Source organism: Heterocephalus glaber, unplaced genomic scaffold (assembly GCF_053883595.1).
Source record: "Heterocephalus glaber isolate CG9 unplaced genomic scaffold, H.glaber_assembly_v1.0 deba00001600, whole genome shotgun sequence".
NCBI classification, from domain to species: Eukaryota; Metazoa; Chordata; class Mammalia; order Rodentia; family Bathyergidae; genus Heterocephalus; species Heterocephalus glaber.
Genome location: NW_028258372.1, coordinates 41,623,550 through 41,645,553, shown reverse-complemented (window position 1 = coordinate 41,645,553; position 22,004 = coordinate 41,623,550). Strand labels below are relative to the sequence as shown.

The 22,004-nt window shown below is 40.9% G+C and overlaps 1 long non-coding RNA gene across 1 annotated transcript in view; it reads right to left on the bottom strand.

The window, feature by feature from the left end:
- The window catches only part of LOC106010840 (uncharacterized), a 61,855-nt gene extending 39,882 nt beyond the window's left edge, over positions 1 to 21,973 (bottom strand). Inside the window, exon 1 of the long non-coding RNA XR_002388512.2 lies at positions 21,910 to 21,973. This is a non-coding gene — a long non-coding RNA (uncharacterized LOC106010840). The remainder of the gene's footprint in view (positions 1 to 21,909) is intronic.
- Between the last annotated feature and the right edge of the window lie 31 nt (positions 21,974 to 22,004).

Below are 22,004 nucleotides of genomic sequence, written 5' to 3'. Positions count from 1 at the left end.
TTTCCTCCATTTGACTTCAAACCTACCTCCCTCTTGCATTGAGAACACCCCTGGAAAATCTCTTTTCAGACTTGACTTTCTTTAGCGGGTGACACTCACTCTCCCCTTCCTCTGGCTCCGGTTTAGCTCTCAAAGGACTGAGTGCTGCCCCAGGCTCAATCACTACACTCCCAAGTGGCTCCACAGAGCCTGTATCCACCCCCCCACTTCCATCATACTGACCACCTCATCCTCCCAAGGCAACTGGCTGGAGGACCCAAGGATCCCTTTCTGAACAAGTCCCCACTCCTTCGTTTCTCTCCTTCTTGCTCCTAGACAAACTGTTCTCCTTCTCCTTTTTGGAGCCGGCTACACTGTGTGACGCCTTAGCCACCATCTCCAAGCCCTTGGAAGCAATAGCAGCAAGCAGGCCTCCTGCACTGGCACCATCTCCTGAGCACCCCTGCACCTCTTTCTTGCTAGCTTCCCCCTCGCTTGGAGTGTACAAGGAAGTCCCTGGAGTAGGTTTGCTAGTGTCTTTGCCATTCATTCCTTTTGAATTTTGATTTGCTTTCCTTCCCTTGAGGACCTGGCACTGGGGTCACAAACTTGATGTTGTCTGGTAGTGGGGCCACAGCCCTAGGAGCTGGTATCCCCACCTCCTTTGAGCCTGACATTTCCAGTTTCTGCTGGTCCTTTTCCAGATTGGCGTCCAGGTCAATGATGAGATTCCCTACTCCAATGTCCCATTCATCCCCACTGTCATGTGTCTCAACTGGGTTTGCATCTACTCCTTTCCCTCCAGAGGCGCCACTGCTCAAGGACATCTTAGAGTCAACGTCCACCTCAAGATTCAAGGCTCTTCCTTGCCCCAGCTTTCCTATTTTCAGCTTTAGCTATGTTCTCAGACCTGCCACATTGGTCAGTACATGCCCAGTGGACGACATCATTGCTGTTCTCTGGTGAAGAGAGTCCTTCACTGATGCTTGGTGGACCCAGAACCTGCCAATCAGCATCATCTATCTTCATTTTGTTTGTCACAGCCAACTTGCGCAGCTGGTCCCGGGAGCCGCCACCACCCAGGGAGAGATATTCTAAGGGGCATTAATAGCAATGTGTCTTTTACTATAATTTTTAAAATTTAAACATTAATTGTATTTTTCAATCACATCTCATGTAGGGAACAGGGGAAGGGGACGTTACCAGAACCTCTGTAGTAAGTCCTAGTCTCCTGTGACCCACAGCAGCACACAGCAAATTACAGGAAAGGCAGAAAAATGAGACTGAGAAGAAGCTGAGCTTTGGGTTTGATCAGTGCTGCTCTGAGCACCAAAGATAAAGACCCCCTAGCTTGCAGCACCTTTTATTCAGTACATGGGGAAACAGATGTAACAAGTGAAATGCAGAGTTCAGTACTTCAAATTGGGATAAACAAGGTGTAACAAAAGACTGGGGTGGGGGAATCTAAGAACAATGAGGAACTGTGCAGATGAAGATTTGGTTCCTCCCTGGCCTCTCCCGCAGGTGTGGCCTTGCCCTGGAGCATCATAGCATTGTGGGATCACTGAGGTCTCAGTTGTGACCCGAGGCCAAAATGCAATTATGTCTGGAAGGCCGTAGCTGGCCTGTAGGCCCGAGAACTAGGCCTACTCAAATGATTTTTCCCTAGAATTATGTAGCATTGCTCCTCACAATCTCATATTAAGGAAGTCAAATCCCCAACCTCTTGTATGCATACACTTTACTTGTCAATTCTCCTGCATTCATAAGATGTTTGTTATGGGTCTGTTATGGTTTCCATCTACATTGCCCCCAAAAGTCTCATGTATTCAGGGTGAGACTTTTGAAAGGTGATTGGATCATGGGGGTGCTGTGCTTGCTCATCAGGGAATTAATAATTTCATAGTTAACTGCTGTTGGGAGGTGGGGCCTGGTCAGAAGAGGTGGGTCACTGGGGGCGTGATCTGGAAGGGTGTATTCTGGTTCCCAGCTCCTCCCTTCTCTTGCTGGTTCCTGGCTGCCATGGGTTGAGCACCTTTCCTCTGCCATCCCCTTATGCCATGCCATTTCAGCCTTGGAGTCAACCAACCACAGACTGAACCCTTTGAAACTATGAGCCAAAGCAAACCTGTCTTCCTTTCTTTTGTTTTTTTTTTTTGGTACCAGGGATCAAACTCGGGACTTTGTGCTTGCGAGGCAGGTGCCGGAACCAAACCTGTCTTCCTTTAAAATGTGGGTGTCAGGTACTTTGTCCCAGCGATGGGAAAGTGACTCATACAGGGTCAACATCATCAATACTCAGCAAAGACTAGAATTCTCAGTCTGGGAGAGCACATGATCTAATCCCACCCCACCTCCTGTTTGTGAGTGATCTCAAGGAGAGTGAGGCCATAGGATTCGAGTGCCCAACAAGCTAGACTGACTCCTAGCTTTGCTTACTCACAGTAAAAAGGGAAGGAGATAAGAAGGATCAGAAAAAGAAAGCATAAAAGTGTGAGGAAGGCAGAAATAGAATGAAGTGGAAAGAGATGACCAGAGAAAAAGCAAAGAGAGAAAGCAGATGAACGGTGAGCAAAATAGACACGTGGGAATGAAGAGATGAAGAGAACTAGAAGAAAGAAAAATGGGGCAGGAGAAGGAAGATATATTGCACAGGCAGAAAAGACAGTGAGCTCCAAATGACACATAATTATGAACTGATCTTGCTTTATCCTCCTGTTCAGCTGGAATGTGGGATTTGGACTGATTCCCGGTTAACATCCTTCCCATTTGAGTTTTAGATATTTGTTATTGATGCTATCTTAGCCTGAATCCTTCTAGAAGCAGAATCTGAGGCCCAAGTCTGTGCACGGGTTATTTAGAAGTGATCGAACAGAGCAGGAGTGACAAGCAGGAGGTGTGAAAAGAGGAAAGGGAGAAGCCAACATGGCGATGAGAAATAGAGGGAGCCATGGCAGAGCACAACTAGCTGTCCTGGAGAAACACTCAACCGTCACTCCCATCTTCCATTAGTCAAGAGCTGGGTATTAACTCTCCAGGAGTTACAGGTTGCAAGGACATAAGTGCAGAGAAGTCCCCATGGTGTCCCACGTGCAGCAGGGAAGCCTCGGTAGGAAAGAAGAGGCACCACAAGGCTTCAGGGAGGGACTGGCAGGTAGGGCAGCTCCAAACGCCAGCCTCAGCAGCGGCTCAGTAGGGATCACACATAAGGGACATCAAATTCAAATGCATTTTAAATTTCTCATCTTTTTTTTTTTCTTAAAAGATATTTTTTGTTCAATTCTTTTGTAGAAACATTGGTCACCATTTAACACACAGCAGCAACAAAATGCAGCCAGTATACATGCATCAGCAAGTCAATAAACGGTAATACATGGACAACACGAATTTCAAGCAGTACTAAAGTGGTAGGAGTAGCAAATATGAGAAACAAGGAGTTCCAGTTTCAGTCTGAAATAAGATTTTTTGTGTAAGTAACATGAAACAATGGCTACAGATCATTCGCCGAAAAAGAACCATTCTTCAGAAATCGCTTATGCAGAGCACCATATTAGAGCAGGACAAGATCCTGAAAAATGTACACCTCCAGTTAATGACAGAAGGGCTTCTTTTGAAAATCAATTCTCTATGATTCAAATTTTTTATTGTGACTGTAAAGTAAAGTATCTTACAGTATGAAGGTTCCATAGTCCATATTTTGGCAACTTAAATAATTCTGCAGATTTTCAATTAAACTGACAGATTCTGATAACCATTCTGTAAATAATACAAATTCCATTAATAGTAGAACTGGATTATTTTTAAGAATAAAAATAGAAAACAAAAGTTCTTTCTAAACTTATAGGCCAAGTTTCTGGATATGAGACTTAAGAAGTTAAGCACCAAAAGCTAAATTTCTCATCTTTTAAGACCCATTTTTGCCTAGATGGTATAACTACAATATGGTCTTAGTGGGGTAGAGTCAAGAACTTCCATGAGATGGCTATATTGCCACCCCAAACTGGAACGGGGTATGTTGAAGGCCACGAATCTCTGAACCTGTTCAAGAGGAACATGTTCAACACACCCCACAGGTGCTGTCAAAGGAGACCTGCTCCAGAGGGCAGATCTTACCGGTGATGCGAAGGCTTCCTGGCCCTCAGGCCCTAAAGGGCATAACATTTTTCAAAAGAAGGTAAGCCAGCTGTGGAGGCACACTCCTGTGATCACAGCACTCTAGGAGGCTGAGGCAGGAGGATAGCAAATTTAAGCCGGACCTGGACAATTTAATGAGATCCAGTTGAAAGGGCCAGGGATATAGCTCACTGCAAAGGCCCAGGGTTCAATCCCCAGTACTGCTAATTAATTAATTAATTAATTAATTTAAAATGAACCAAGGCATTTTTTTTTTGGCAGTACTGGGTATCGAACTCAGGACCTTGCACTTACCAGGAAACCATGGCATCACTGAGCTACATCCCCAGCCCTGAAACAAGGCATTTTTAAAAAACTTTTTTTTTCCTTAAATTCTTTTATTGGTACATTTTAGGTATACCATACGTTTACATTTATGATTGGGTGCTTGTACCTGTACGTGATGGATCTTGGTTCTTATTTTTTCCCCATTACCTGTGCACCCTTCACCCCTCCACCCTTCCCTATTTACATAGACTTTGTTTCCATTTTTTTTCTTTTCTCATAATTTTTCCTTTCCCCTTCCCCTCCCATCACCCATACCCCTTTGGAACTTTTCTTCCTATTTCAAATCATCAATTATTCATTTTAATCATTTTAATCCTTATTTACACTATCAGTTTCTCACACTAGAGAAACTATTCAGTATTTACACGTGTGTCCTATTTATTTCACTTAAGAGTATGGCCTCCATATGCATCCATTTAGCTATAAATGTCTCTAGTTTCTCGTTCTTTATGGCTAAGTAGTACTGCATTTTATAAAAAAACCCCACATCTTCTTTATCCAGTTTCCAGTTGATGGGCACTTGTGCTGTTTCCAAGCTTTAGCTATTACAAACTGTGCCGCTATAAACACGGGTGCACATATATCGCTGTGGTATGATTCTTTTAATTCTTTGGGGAAGATACCCAGCAGGGGAATAGCTGGGTCAAATGGGACCTCTAGTCCTAGTTCTTTAAGGTGTCTCCATACTGAATTCCACAGTGGTTGCACCAGTCAATGGAGAAGGGTTCCTTTCTCTCCACAGTCCCACCAGCATTTGTTATTGGTTGATTTCTTGATAGCAGCCATTCTTTCTGGGGTGAGGTGGAATCTCAGTGTTGTTTTCATCTGCATCTCTTGAATGACCAGTGATGTTGAACATTTTCTCATATGTTTATTTCCTGCTTTTACTTCTTTGAGAAATGTCTGTTCATTTCAGATGCCCATTTTTGAATCGGGTCTTTAAATTTGGGGAGTCTGATTTTTTTCAGTTCTTGATATATTCTAGATAATAGTCCTTTGTCTGAGGTACAGCTGCTAAAGCTTTTTTCCCACATTGTAGGTCGTCTCTTAGCTCTGTTGTTGGTTTCTCTTGCAGTGCAGAAGCTTTTTAATGAGATGAGATCCCAGTTGTTGGTTCTTTGTGCTAGTTCCCGTGCTACTGATGTTTCGTTCATAAAGTCTTAAAAAAACCTTTTTATTTGGAAATAATTCAAACTAAGAAAAGGGTACAAAACTAAAAATAGGCTATCATACTTTTATCTTTTTCTCTTTACTCACCCCAAGCTCCCTCTGCAGAGTCAGCTTCTCTCCCACTCTTCACTTTTACTTTCTCAAATTAAATGCCACTTGGCGGGGGGTACTAAAAGTAGCACAAGAAACATCGTAGCTCTTTACTCATTTTCATTGATTGTTAACATTTTACCCATTTGCTTTATTATTTACTGTTATGGCTTATATCTAGATGTCCCCCAGAGCCATGTGTGCTCACAGACGGGGCTTTTAGGAGGTGATTCAATTCGGGGGCCTTAGAGCTGACTGCTGTTAGGTGGTGGGCGCCGGTCAGAATCCACGGGTCTCTGTGAGCCCAGAAGTTATAGATCCCTCAGCTCCTCCCCTGATCCCTCTACTTAATGATCACCATGATGTGAGCCGCTGTCCCTCTGCCACATCCCTGTGCTGGGCAGTCCTACCTTGGAGCCAGACAAGGACTGAAACTTCAAAACCATGAGCCAAAATAAACTTCTCTTCCTTTAGGTTGCAGGTATTCAGTATTTTGTCCCAGTAAAAAGAACCATTTTAGGATAGGTGTTTTAATTCCAAATACTTCAGTGTGTATTTCCTTAGAGACTGTCTCTAACATCTAACCACTTCCGAGCTTGATAAATTTACACAGACACAGCACTATTCCACTTTTGTCAGTCAATCTAGTAACATCCTTGGTAGTATTTTTTTTTTTCTCTCCAGCACTAGGGAGAAGAAGCACTAGGGTCAAATACTGAATTTAGTTGCCATGTCTTTGTGGCACGGAACATTTTCGTGATTTGCCCTTTACAATATTGGCATTTTTTTAAGACTATGATTCACCTACCCTCTCTTCATATCCTTCATTTCTCATTTGTCTGATATCTCTTTATGCTTCCACTGCATTCTCACCCAGAATATTCCATAGGTAATGAATGCTTTGTCTTTTTCTGCCTATCATATCCAGAATAACAAGATATCCATCAGTCACTCATAGAGAAGTTAATATCTTGGGGGGGTTGGCACTGGGGATCGAACTCGGGACCTTGTGCTTGCAAGGCAGGCGGTGGAACCATTGAGTTAAATCCCTGGCCTGAGAAGTTAATTTTGATTACACAGTCAGGATATTGCCTGATTGCTTCACCATATAATCACTGAAGGGAAGTTTTTTCTCCTTGAAACTGTTGATTTTGAAGAAACACTTTAAAACCATGCAAATATTCTGCTGTTCATTAAAATATCTTCCTATATTGAGCACCCATTGATGATTCTTGTCTAGTTCTATCGATTCTGTGATGGTTACAAAATGTTGATTCTCTAGTTCCAGCCTACAATCTACATTTACCTGTCAGCTCTCCACATCCTACTATCAGCAAGATCCCTGACTTCTTTTTCACATGTCCACAGTTTCTAAAAAATTTATTTATATTGTTGTGTGTATCTCTTTACATTCATATTATATACATATGAATATACCTATATGTATGCATGTGTATATGTGTATTTTTTTGCCTGGGTGCAGTTTATGCATATGTGTAGATGTAAGTCTTGCTGTAACTGAATACCACAGATCAGGTAACTTATAAAGAAAAGAAGTTTAGCTCATAGTTCTGGAAGGGGCTCCAGCATCTGCTCAGCATCTGGTAAGGATCTTATGACATGGTGGAGGGCACTGTATACCAAGAGAGCAAACAAACCAGAGGCACTTACATCTGTAGCAATGCCACTCTTCCAGTAACCCACAAGTCCACTAATCCATCAATCTATAAATGAATTAATCCATTTCCTTATGACCCAGTCATTCAGTCCCACCTTACAACATCTCACCTGGGGACTACATTTCAACCTGAGATTTGGTAGGGGAATTCACACTGTAGCAGCATACACTCATGAATATATGTCTCAGTGTTAACTGCTGACAGTTCCAAGAAGCAGAAACTTAGTAGTAAAAACACAAAAGGACTCAGATTTTGGCTTCTAATACCATGTCTCTCTAAGAGGAAATAGGACATTTGGGAAATGGCTGATTCCAGGGCTGGGACAGGATAGATACAAGATGAGTCTGGAACATCTTCCATGCCAGAATCAGGGACTTGCATGTGTCAAGGAGAGCACACCACAAGATCACAGGAGCCAGGTTACAGTGGCTTGAACTAGCCAGATATGGGTCAGTTTAATCCCAAAATAATTAAATATAATAGTGATTCTTAAACCATTGAAAAATAAGAATTGAGTCCATACCAATGAATATTATAACAGATAGATAGAGAGATAATAGAGATTTTGTAGTTTGGTTAAAATAAAATTTGTCTCACTCAAAAATTCATATGTTGAAATCATCACCCCCACGGTGATGGGTTTAAGAGGTGGGGCCTTTAAGAAGTGATTAGGCTAGGGATTTAGCTCAGTGGTTCCACAGCCCGCCTCACAAGGGCAAGGACCCAAATTCAATCTCCAGTACAAAAAAAAAAGAAGTGATCGTAAAGGTTTAACTTTCAAGGGTGAGATTAGTGCTCTCGTAAGAGACTCGGAGAGATCCCTTAACCCGTTTGCCATGTGAGATTGCAGTGAGGAGACATCCATCTCCCAGGAGGAGGGCTCTCACCAGACACTGAGTCTGCTGACTCAAAAACAGCTGGTCAGTCTAGCCCTGGATCAAAACAACTATACCAGCACATAGATCTGACTGGCCTTTACTAATTGACTCGATTCACAGACCCCGCTTATCAGACCCGCAGGCTCCTCAAGGCCACCTTTACTCTTTTACCAAAGTGGAGGCAACCAAACCCAATTCTGCTGGTTGTGCCTGCCTCTCCATAGGCAAACCTACATAGGAACTCTAATTCCCACTAATTGAAGCCTCCCAGAAACAGGCCAGATACAAATACCAGTGCATTAATCGGACCAATGGCACCTGGTGTCCTCCTGGGCACCACAAAACCAACTACAACATGCTACCAGAGTCTCCACTCAGAATCAAAGAATGGGTCATTAGGATCCAGGCCCCCTTCAATCTGCTCCCACAACATAACCCTGCTCAACAATGAGACTTAGTGTAACTCCCAAGTATATTTCTCCTGTGTGGAGAGACATCATACTGCTGCTTACAGGTTAACTGGACCGGCACCTGTGTCTGGGTGCTGCTCACCCCAAATATTTCAGTCTATACAGACACAGAACTAGAGTCAGCCTTAGGCCCTGGACTTAGAACCAAAAGGGCCATCCTAGCCTCTGTCCTGATTGGCACTGGGATAGCTACTGGAATAGGGACAGGATTGGGGGGAATCGGATCCTCAGTGGGCCTATACTATAACCAGAACTTAATGATGACATGGAGCACGTGGCTGACCCCCCAGTCTCCCTACAAAACCAGATCATTCATTAGCCGCTGTGACCTTACAAAATAGACGGGCATTAGACCTCCTCATGGCTGAAAAAGACAGGATCTGCACATTTTTAGGAGAATGTTGTTACTCTGTCATCCAGTCAGGAATAGTCACTTCCAAGGTTAAAGAGCTGAGAGAGGGGATCCAACAGCAGAGAGGAGAGATAAACAGCAGCTGGGGATGGGACCTAGGCCAATGGGCCTCTTGACTACTGCCCCTGACAGGGCCCCTGGTGACCCTATTACTACTCATAACAGAGCCATGCATCCTAAACAGCCTGATTCAGTTCACAGAAACCACCATCACCAGAAGAGCTACTACTCAAATTCTGTCTCTACACAGGTATAGGCCTCTTGCCAAAAATGATGCCCTATAAAAGGTTGTTAGGGCATCAAAGGGGGGAAATAATGAGGAACCCAAAACTTAAAAAAAGAACAAAACCTAAATCCTAAGTGTCAGATAAAACCCTAAGGGCCATAACTAACACTCTGTCAGCTTCCCCTCAAAATTTTACCCTCCCTGTGGCTGCTGTTCTTTGCCCTGACGACTCTATCCCTACAAATAATGGTTTTGCTACATCCTGCTTTTATGGGAGCCTGTTTCCTTTTCTTCATCAGACAAAGGACACCCAGATGTGCTAAATTACAAACTCACTGCTTAAATAATTGCCTTTTTTCTGCTTCTGTATAAAAGGAATTACATTGGTCCTGCTCGGGGCTCAGAATTTGGAGTGGCAAACTCCTCAGATTGTAAAAATGAGAACATAGGTCCTTTCTCTTTAATTTGTTTTTAATCTATTTGATGACCTGCTAGTGTTTCTCCTTCTTTTTGGTCTTCTCCTTGGTGTTAATTTTGGCTTGTATTTCCTCTTTTTACATTTCTTCTTGAATCTTTCAAAAATAGATTTTAAAGTCGGTGGTCTTGGTTCAATAGATGAGTCACTTCAATCTGTTTGAACACTTTCAGGTACCCATTTTGGTAAGGATGGTACACATTGTGGTTTGTTTGTTTGTTTGTTTGTACCGGGGATTGTACCCGGGTCCTTGTGCTTGTGCAGCCACTGAGCTAAATCCTCAGCCCCACGCTGTGTTTTTAAAAGCTGCTACCAAGACTGGGGATTTAGCTCAGTGGTTCCAGGGCCTGCCTCAAAAACACAAGGTCCCAAGTTTGATCCCCAGTACCAAAAAATAGCTGCTACCAGATGAAGAGCTGTCACTTTGGTTTTCAATTTCCACAGCTGTATCAGATGTCATATAGTTAACAGGATCCATTCCTGATTTATCTATCATTTTTCCTTTGCCTTAAAGTTTGTTCTCCAACATGCCACAGAAAGGGCAACTATACTTTTAATCTTATTAGCTGACTATAGTTTTGTCCTACCTCGTGGCTTTGCTCAATAGAACACCCTTGAAAAGCAGGGTTGGTGGGCAACCCACTTTCCAGGCCCCCATCTGTCTCTCTTAGACAGAAGCTGTATTTCAGTCAATAAATTCTTACTACTCTTAACCTCTGTTGTTCCTAGAATTCATTCTTCAATTTTAAAAAACACAAACTCAGCATTTCAGATATCTAGTAGGTTGGGAGTTATAATATGTCCCTTATATTATTTAGAGGCCCACATATCATATACCCTATACCATTAACAATCCCCCAAGAATAGGGACCAACTCCCAGAGTTGTTACAATCTTATCTGAAATGTCCACTTTTTAACAAAAAATTATTAAGCCTGTTAAAATACACATACACCCACACATATGATCAAAAACACACAAAAAGCATGCAATATACACAGCCTGTGAGAGCAAATAGATGTCAGATTTAACAGAAAGATGTCAAAATAATCATTAAAAAATCACTCACAGGGGCCGGGGATTTAGCTCAGTGGTGCTGCCACCTGCCTTGCAAGTGCAAAGTCCTGAGTTCGATCCCCAGTACCAAAAAAAAAAAAATTCACAGAACAGGAAAAAAGTATGATTAACAAAGTAAAGAATGGTAGCTATGACTGTTGTATCAAATAGAAAATATCAATAAAGATACAGAAATTATGGTGTGTAGAAATTACGCAGTTGAAAGTATAACTAAAATTTTTAATAATTCTTTAGAGGGATTCAGTGGCAGATTTTTACTGACAGAAGAAAGAACTTGTGAGGTTGAAAATAGATTGGCAGAGGTTATTTAAACTGAAAAACAGAGAGAAAAAATGAACAGAGCCTCAGAGAAATATATAACATCATTAAGTATCCAACATGTACAAAATGAAAGTACCAGAAGGAAGGGGGGTGGTAAATGACTGAAAACTTCCGAATTTTATTGAAAAATAATAATCTACATATCCAGGAAGCTCGATGAATTCAAAAGGATAAATGCAAAGAGATCCACAAACAGACACATTAGAATAAAAATGCTGGGCCAGGGATTTAGCTCAGTGGTTTTGCTGCCTGCCTCGCAAGCACAAGGACCCGAGTTCGATACCTGGTACCAAAAAAAAAAAAAATTCTAGTAGAATAAAAATGCTGAAAGTCTAATTGGCTCATCACTTATAAAGGAACTCTAATAAGACTCACAGCCAACATCTCAGCAGAAACAATGGAAAGGATTCCACATGTTCAAAGGAAAAAAACTGTCAACCAAGAATCATACATCCTGCAAAGTTGTTTTTCAAAAATGAAGAAGAAATGAAGATTTTCTCACATTAACAGAGTCATGCCTGGCCTGAATGAGACCTTCGCAGCAAGCATACCATTCTCAGCAAACAACAGGAAAGGGCCATGGTATCCTTAACAGAACAGATAGCCATAAAGAAAATTTGGGGCAAGATACACAATCTCCCCAGCACAGGAGAGTCCAGTATTATATGTATACCTGTGCTGACATCCTTGGACCCTCACTTATAAACATTCCACTACAGATTCCTCAGGAGAATCCCTACAAAAACTTAGTTTTTCTTCAAGCTAGCTGCTAATGTTATTCATAATTTCAACCTGCATTCAGACAGTAAATCCAGCCCTTTTTTTTTTCCACATAAAGCCTGTGTCTGGGTTGGTCTGTTGTACACCATTTGTAACAAACAGAGACTGAGAAAATATGTTGCTAGCAGACTCACAAGAAATACTAAAGAAAGAACTTCAGAGTAGTGAACAGACAGGAGTCTGAACCCACGTAAAAAAATAAAGAGTACTAACAAAGGTAGTTTTATAACTATAAAGAACAGTAAAATAAATAGATTGCAATAGATTTAAAAAGCAATTGCATAGCACATATAAAATATATTCTTGGAACTGAAAGTGTAAATAAGGACTAAATGTACAATAGGTAATGTGAAATAGGAAGAAAAGGGGCAAAGGGGAAGGAAGTGGGAGGGCTAGGGGAAAGGATAGAAGGGAATGGGATTAATATGAGAAAATGGAAAAATAGGAACACAATCTTTGTAAATAGGGAGGAATGGAGGGGTTGAAGGGAGGGCTGGGCAAGGGTGAAAAATAAGAACCAAGAGAGACTATGTAAAGGTGCAAATTTCCAATGATGAATGTCATTATATTGTATACCTAAAACGTACCAATGATTAGAATGAATAATCAAAAATGTGAAATAGGAAGAAAAGGTCCAAAGGGGTAGGGATAGTGGGAGGGGCAGGGGAAAGGAAAGAAGGGAAAGGAAAAATGCTGAGAAATGGAAAAAAAGGAAATAAAGTCTTTGTACATAGGGAAGGGTGGAGGGCATGAAGGGAGGGCTAGGAATGGGGAAAAAATAAGAACCAAGATGCATTATGTAAAGGTACAATTCCCAATGAGAAATGTAATTGTGTTGTATACCTACAATGTACCAATAAAAGAATTTAATTAAAAAATATATATATATATATTTTCTTGGGCCTATAACATGTAGAAATGTAAATATATATAATATACATACCAGTAACAGCATAAAAAGGCGAGAGCAAAGCTATATTGAGCTAAGAAAATAACCAGAGCTGATACTGTAAGACTGAGGGCCTTACCAAATGCTCCGAGGAGCTGACTGCAGCAAAGAACACCGGGAAGGAACACACCAGACAAGTTAGAAAGTAAAACAGACCTTAGTCTGGCCAGATGGCACTCCCAAAGCAAAGTAGCTTGGAGAGGCGACTAGCCCAGAGTCTGAGGCTCTTTTTATAGGGGGTTGCAGGGGAAGTTAACAGGCAAAATTTGCAGAAGAGGAACAAAAGTTAGTGGTCAGCTGACACGTACTGATGGTCAGCAGATGTTTGTAGATTGTTCTATAGATAGCTGGTGTCCAGAATATCAGTTTCAAACAAAGAGTTGAATAATTTACTTTGGGACCTTATGGCTGATACAGATCTTATCTAGTGTCCAGGAACTAACAAGCATCTTTATCTATTTACTCACATTCAATCACAGTTGGGGCTAGGGGAGTTTTATGATTACAGAGTTATGCAGTCCCACAATACCATGGAATGAATCAAGCAGATAGATTACAGGTTTTTGTGAATGAGGAGCAAAGAATTGTAAATTGTGTATCCAGGGATAGAAGAAAAGTAGCTACATTTATTGGAGATCACAGGAGGATGTGCTCAGGGAAGGTTCATGCCGACAAAAACAAGGGATGAACAGAAAAGTGGTGCCAGGGTGACAAGAAAGCAAAAAGCATACAGGACACAGATAAATCAGGCTTTCAGATTTCAAAAGATGTGTACCCTAGCCCGGGTGCTCTCAGTGGCTCTCTGGGGTAAGATTGATGGGAATGATTGACAGGGTGCTGAGCCATCTCAAGGCTTTCTAATGCTCAGGACTTTTCCAGATTTGAGTGGGAAAACAGTTACTGAAGGTCAGGCCAGGAGATCTAACATGTGCATGTGCTCTTGCCTAAAGCTTCAGCGATTTCCTGTGTCCTTGTTATTTTATTTCTGCTTTTCTTAGAACAGAGGAAGGAGAATTGGCCCTAGGGTGCTCCCCAAACTTGAGTCAGTGGTGGGGAGTGATTTCTCAGTCCCACTGTGCTAGCTGTACTAGAGCTGGGCGTGGTGATACACACCTATAATCTCAGCACTCTGGAAGACTAAAGCCAGAGGATCACAAATTTGAGTCTAACCTAGGCAGCTTCATGACTTGAATGAGACCCTGTCTCAAAATTAAAAACTTTTACAATGGGCTGGGGATGTAAGCTCAGTACAAAGGCTCTGGGTTCAGTCTCCACTGCCACTAAAGGAGAAGGAAGAAAAGGAAGAGGAAGAGGAGGAAAGAAGGAAGAGAAGGAAGAAGAGGAGGAAGAGGAAGAGGAGGAGGAGAAACTAGAGATGACAAAGTAATAATTAGCCTTTCATGAGTTTTTTAAAAAATTTAACAAACTAAGAATAGAAAGGAACATCCTGATTAAAAAAAAAAAAGGTAGCTATAAACAACTCACACCTAACATCATGCTTTATGATGAAAGACTGGATATTTTCCCTCAAGGAAAATAGGAATAAGACAAAGATGTTTGTCCTTGCCATTGTTGTTCAACATTTTACTGGAGATGCTAGCTAGGGCATTTTGTCAAGAAAAAGAAATAAAAGGCATTCAGACTAGAAAGGATGAAGTAAAATGATCTTTACTCACAGATGATATGATCTTATATACAGAAAAGCCTAAGAAATGCATTTTTTAAATCAGTGGAATAAATAAGCTCCGTAAAGTTTCAGGTTGCAAGCTCAGTATAAAAATGTAGTTGCAATTCTATATACTTATAATACATAATCCAAGAATGAAACTAAGAAAGTGATTTTATTCATAATATCAGCAATAAGAGTAAAATATTTAGGAATAAATTTACAAAAAATGTGCAAACATATACTCTGATAATTCTTAAACATTAGTGAAAGAAAAGAAGACCTAAATAAATGGAAAAATATCTCACATTCATAAATCAAAAAATATTTACTGGGGATATAGCTCAGTGGTGCCATGCCTGCCTAGCAAGCCTAAGGTCCAGTAACAAAAAAAAGAAAAAAATCATTTATTAAATCTTAAAAAAGATTTAATACTATCAAGATGATAATACTCCCTAGATGGATCTATAGATTCAATAATCTCTATTGAAATCCTAGCTGTCTTCTTTTTAGAAATTGATAAACTGGTAAGTTCATAAAATTTATATGGAATTGCAAAGGATGCCGAATAACAAAAATACTTTCAAAAAAAGAACATAGGAGAAGCCATACTGGACAATTTCAAAACTCACTATACAATGATGGTAATTAAGACAATGACAGTAATCAAGACAGTGTGATACTAAAACAAAGATAGACCTATAGATCAACAGAACAGAATTGAGAGTTTAGAAATAAACTTATTATGTCTATGATCAACTTATTTTCAATAAGAGTACCAAGACTGTTCGTGGGGAAAGAGTACTCTAGGTAGGGGGACAAGGACTAAAGAAAAAAAACCAATAGAGATTTTCACAGTTTCAAAGTATGGGGAGGGTCAGTGCCGCAGAGTGGGCAAAGACAAAGACTCTCTGAGCTTTCCACTATTTATTGCATTGTAGGGAGTATCAGATGACTCAGAGGGTGCCAGTAACCCTATGACTATGAGGTTCTTATGCTGATGAGGATCTTAGGTCAATGAGGAGCTTATGTTGATTAGGATGTTGAGATGAGCGACATGGTCTTACAACAGTAGGTGAAATGAGTAAAGCTGTTAAGGGATTTCCCCCTCCCCAGGTGAAAACTGTTCTTTTTGTATTACTACTCATTCTCAAGGTCAGCTGATGTCCTCTCACCCTTGATCCTCACAGCATCACAGAACCATTGAGGCTTCAGACAGCCCTAATAATAATTTAATTGTGAAATTATTTTTTCCCAAAATTATGTAGAATGGCTCCCAACAATACACTTTTCAATAAGCGGTGCTAGCCCTCACCTACAAAAAATGGATAGCTTTCACCTACAAAAAAAATTGTTCCTTATCACACACTGTATAAGTAATTAACTCAATTTTTTATCAGACCTAAGTGTAAAAGCAGAAGCTATAAATCTATCAGAAAAAAATGTAAAAGTAAATTTTCATGACCTTGGATTTGGCAAAGAATTTTTACATATGGCACCAGAAGCATAAGCAAAAAAATTAAAAATAGGTAGATTAGACTTAATCAAAATTAAAAACATTTGTATCTCAAAAAAAATAAAAATAGAAAAAAACATTTGTATCTCTAAGGTCACTATCAAGAAAGTGAGGAGATAACCCACAGAATGAGAAAAAATATTGGAAAATCATACATCTGACAAGGAATTTCTATCTAGAATATATATTTTAAAACTCTTATAATTCAATAATAAAAAGACAACTCAATTTTTTAAAAAAGATAAGAATTATAACAGACATTTCTCCAGGGAAGATACACAAGAAGCCAATAAGCACATAAAAAGATCCTCAAATCATTTGTTATCTGAGAAATGCAAATCAAAACCATAATGAAATATCACTTTACACCCACTAGGATAGTTAGACTCAAAAGTGTCACATATGGGTTGGAAAGGCTGTGGAGAAAGAAGAATCCTCATACACTGCTAGTGGGCATGCAAAATGGTCCTGCTTCTTTGGAAAACAGCCTAGCAGCTCCACATATGATTACATTAGAGTTGTGTATGTCTTAGTTACTATTTTCATTGCTGAGACAAAATACCTGACACCCAAAGTTAAAGGAGGAAAAGTTTATTGTAGCTCAGTTTGTCAAGGTTTCCGTTCATTGTTGGCTGGTTCCAAGGCAGGGTGGCATGGCGGAGGGGCATTGCAGAGGAGAAACAGTTCATGGCAGGCAGAAGGCAGCAAAGCAGCAGCCATCTTTCTGTCCCTTATATCCTACCCAGGGTGGGGCACCCTTAATCCTAGCATCGTACCATTAATCCCAGCATCACATCCTTAACCCCATCATCACACATCCTAGATCCAGCCACCCCAAAAAGCCCCACCTGTGACTGCATGAGGCTTTGGGGGACATCTAGATACAAGCCATAACATTTCATTACACAGCAATTTCACTCCAAATTATACACTCAAGATAAATAAAAGCATATGTTCACATAAAACCTTGCACATGAACAGTTAAAACAGTATCATTTGTAATAGTCAAAGGTGGAAACAACCCAAACGTCCACCAGTGGGTAAGTGAAATATCACGTTCACACAATGGAATATTATTTGGCTACAAAATGAAGTACAAACACGTGATACAACATGGGTGAACTTTGGAAAACATATTAAGTAAAAAGCACTAGACTCATAAGACCACATATTATATGATTCTAGGGTGGAGCTCAATGGTAAAGCTTGATGCTTTCCTGTCTTGTCATGTGACCTCTTCTTCTAGCGTATGTTTCTGCTATTGTGATGCCATCTGCCCCAGGCCTTCACCAGAGTTGAAGAGCTGAACTGATGCTGGCTGGCACCCTGCTCTTAAAACTCCAGAACTGTGAGTTTAAAAAAACCAAAAAAAAAAAAAATTTCCTTGTAAAGTTACCTGGGCTCGAGTATTTTTATTTACACCAATGGAAAACGGGAGGAAACTGAGGTTGGAGAGGTTCTGTGCCCCAAGATTATTCATTTTGTGAATGAAGAAGCTAAGGTGAGTGGTTCGAACCTGGTAGAACTAACCTTTTCTCTGGTGAAGCTGTGCAGAGGCAGGAAAGCCAGAGCTGGTGCAGTGTGCCAGGAAACTTCCAAGGGCTCAGCTCCTTCTGGCTCACTCGCTGGCCCAGCACAGCTGCTAGAGCTGAGCCACTACCTCTGAGCTTGGAGAAAGGGATTATGAAGAGGGTCCTTAAGGGCACACCCTGAATCACGTGCTGCACAGGCTCCAATCTCTTTCTCCAAGTGTAGTCATATGGCAAACCCAGCTGCCACAGCCTGGGAAATGTGGTTATCATTATGTGAATCTAAAACCCTAGATTCCTGTTATTTAGCAATGAGGGCAAATGGATATTAAGGGCAGCTAGAAATCTCTACTGTATTTCCTAATTAGATTTCTGAAGCTTGCACATACTTGGTATTAAATCCAAACAAGGATATTACGGAAAGTAAAAATTATAGGCCAATCGAGCTCATAAGCAAAGTTGTAAAAATTCTTAAAGAAAATCAGGCATGAGTTTATCCCAGTATAGTTTATCCCAGGACTATAAGGGTGACTTATGTTGTTTAATATATTAATACAACTGACTATATCAGTCAATTAAAGAAGAAACATACATCCGGCATGGTAGTGTATGTCTGTAATTCTAGCACTCTGGGAGGCTGAAGCAGGAGAATTGCAAATTTGAACCAACCTGAGCAACTTAGCAAGAACCTGTCTCAAAAAAATAAAGAGGTCCAGGGATGTAGCTCAGTGTGAAGGCCCTGGGCTCCATCCCTAGTACCACAAAAAAGAAAAAAGAAACATGCTCTACCAGATAGTAAAACATTTTAAAGCTGTAGTAATTAAAGCAGAAGAATGAACAAAGCATCTAGTGAAATAGCCCAATAATGGACCTGCTCATATACGAAAGCTTGCAAGTTATAGAGTTGGTATTGTAAATCACTAAAGAAAGGACAGATTAATGAATGGTGCTAGGAAAATTTGTAATTTAGTTGGGAAAATAACAGTAAATTGGGCTGAGGATATAACTCATTATAAGGTCTAGCATTAGTAAGGTCCTAGGTTCAATAACACTAGTAATGATAATAAATTGGACTCTAACTTTGTTCCATGTGCAAAAAATCAATCCAGATGGATCAAGAACTTTGATGTAAAAGGCAAGTTTAACCTCTTTTAAAGAGTGCATATCAAAATGTATCTATATTTATATTTCAAAGAAAGATTTATTAGGCAAGAAAACAGAAAGCACTAATCATAAAAGAAAATAATGATAAATTCAACTACCTTCAAATTAAGACTTCAGTTCATCAAAAGCCTATTTAAAAAGTGAAATTTTCCAGGCATGGTGGCACACACCTGTAACCCCAACACTTGGGAGCCTGAGGCAGGAGGATAACCACAAGTTGCAGGCCAGCCTGGGCTACATAGCGAGTTCAAGGCCAGACTGAACTACACAGAGAGATCCTGTCTCAAAATACCCAGAAAAAGAAAGTACAAGTCAGAAATGGGAAGAAATATTTGCAATAAAAACAAAACTGTTCTAATATTAGTATATTAATATATTAAAACTCAAAACAAAAATGGGCAAAAGATATTAAGGGCATTTTACTACAGAAAAGTGAATGCCAGATAAGCATAGGAAACAAGGCTTAGGCACCTTAATTACCTGGAAGTTGTTATTGTTTACATCTAGATACCCCCCCCCAAGGCCTCACTGCTGATAGGTGGAGCTTGGGAGTGGTCATTAGTCATGGGGGTGGGTGTGATATTCATGGGTGGACTAATTCTCCAGTGAATTTATTGCTGATTTACCATTAGGAGGTGGATCTGGTCTGAAGAGGTGGGTCACTGGGGTGTGGCCTGGGAGGGTCTATCTCTTCCCCTGTTCTCTGTTCACTCTCTGCCTGCTTCCTGTCTGCTAGGCTAAGAGTCAGCCTCCTCTGCCTGGCCCCTCTGCCACGAAGCCCTGCCTTGCAGCCAGCTGACTTTGGACCGAGACCTCTACAAACTGTGAGCCAAAATAAGACTTTCCTCTTCCAGTTTGTGGGTATTGTGAAAGTAATTAAAACAGAAGTGCAAACTAATATCAGAAGAAGTTAATGTTTGCCAGTCAGTCACTAAATAGAGAAAATTAAGACATCTGTTACATAGCAAGACTCGGCCTCCAAAAATAAATGCTTGTCACCAGAAGTGCTTCAGGTTTTGAAATATCTGCATATTCATGAGATGTCTTGGGGATGGAACTCAAGTCTAAGCAGAAGATTTATTTGTGTTTCATGTATACCTTACACACATAGCCTGAATTTAATTTTATACAGTATTTGTAGTACACCTACATTTTGGCTGCAACCCGTCACGTGAACTCAGTTACAAAATTTTCCAGCTGTGGACTTTGAAGCATTTTGGTCTAGGAGTGTTTTGAGTTTTCAGTTTCAGCCCGGACAGCAAAACTAGCATGACTTCCTTTTTCCTTCTTTTCTTGGGGGAAATGTGGGGATACTGAGGATCAAATCCAGGGGCACTCTACCACTGAGCTACATCCCCAGCCCACGTTCTCACTAAACTGTCCAGGTGAGACTCAAACCTGCACTCCTCCTGTCTCAGCCTCCCTCAGTGCTGGGGTGACAGTCATGTGGCACCATACCTGGCTCCTTTTCCCTTCTTCACAACTTCACAGAAAGAAGATTCATGTTTACTATAAATCTTAGGAATCTCAGCATAGGACTTTTTCCTTTTCTTATTAAGTGGAGAATCCTTGCCTTTCAGTTAAAGGAAGCACTTTACATCTTTTCTTTGGCATATCTAAATGTATGGAATACTTCTCTTGCACTTCAAGGTCATTATTAAGTGAAGTTAGACTTACTTAAACTCAGCCACTGCAAAATCAGAACAATAAATCTGATGACTGAGACTGCTATTAAGTGACAATATGTTACTAGGTTTTAGGATGCTGGGGCTTCATTCTGGAGGTGGTTTCTAGGTTCTTTCCATCCTGAGCGAAGAATTGGTCAATAAAACCACAACTGGTTGCAAAATTTTATTAAAGGTAGGAAGAGAAACAGGCTCTGTGGAGCAAGTTTGGGCCAAGTGAAAGCAGGAAAAGAAGCACACCCTGCAGCGTGAGGACGGGCCACATGCATGAGAGAGCATAGTGGCAAAAATCTTAATAGCAACCATCCTTTTTGTGTCATGCACTCCTCAGGCTGAGGTCAGGTCCGGGCCATCCTATCAAAAACCTGCTCCAGTTCTCCAGAGAAGTCTGTGAGCAGGGCTTTGGGAGCTGTTCTGCCCACGTGTCCCAGGATGGGGGCGGGGGGGGCTTCTTGACCTTTTGAGACAAGCTCTCAATGTATAGTTCAGGCTGGCCTTGAAATCAGTGTGTAGCCCAGGCTGGCCTCAGCCTCATGGGCTATCCTCTTCCCTCAGTCTCCCACCTGCTGGGATTACAGGTCTGCACAACCACACCAGGCTGTGGCACTTTGTAATTAACAGGTCACATCTACTTCTCCAGGCAGCTTTGCCACACCCTAACCTCCTGACTCTAGTGGACAGGTAAATGTATACAGCATGGATCCCCCGGACAAAGGTTCGATTCTCATCCTGTGTGCGAGGAAGAGGGATAGGGCAAGCTTCATGCTACTCAGAATAGTAAGCAATTTCAAACTTACAAACTATTTACCTCTGGAATTTGCAATTTAATATTTTTAGACCACACCTAACCCAGGGTAAATGAAACCATGGAAACTGAAACCACAGATAGAGAAATATATCAAAATGTTCATAAATATTTTATAGTAACCTATATATATCCTTCTGTTTTAAAGTAATTTTCCTGAAGTGTCAAGAATGCAAGGTTGATATTAATATCAAAAACACTTTCAAGGGCTAAGGATGTAGCTCTGGGATAATGGTGGCCTAACTGCAAGGCCCTGGGTTTGATCTCCAGCACTGCCAAAAAGAAAAAGAAAAAAACCCACTTATGGTGAAATTTCTAAACAAGAGCAAACCTTCTGAGCTTGTATTTCAAAGGAGTATGTATAAACAGAGCAATTCTATTATAATTCAAATCAAACCCAGGGCCTGTAGAGCTCACGTTCCTACACATCTATGGAGTAGCAGTAGACCTAAACGTTGGAAGTCGCCAAGCAGATTAAGATCTCATCAGTACCTTTTCCCCTTTAACTAGGTTTGTTGTCGCAATCAAAGGCTCTACCACTTATCCCAGAGAATAAGATCAAGGGTGGCAAGACCTACCAGACCTGAGGCCTCTCCTTTGCGCTCCCCGGCCTGCCAAAGGTGAAAAACCACAACTCCCACAAGTCTTTGCGGGCCCGGGGCGTGGTAGTTTC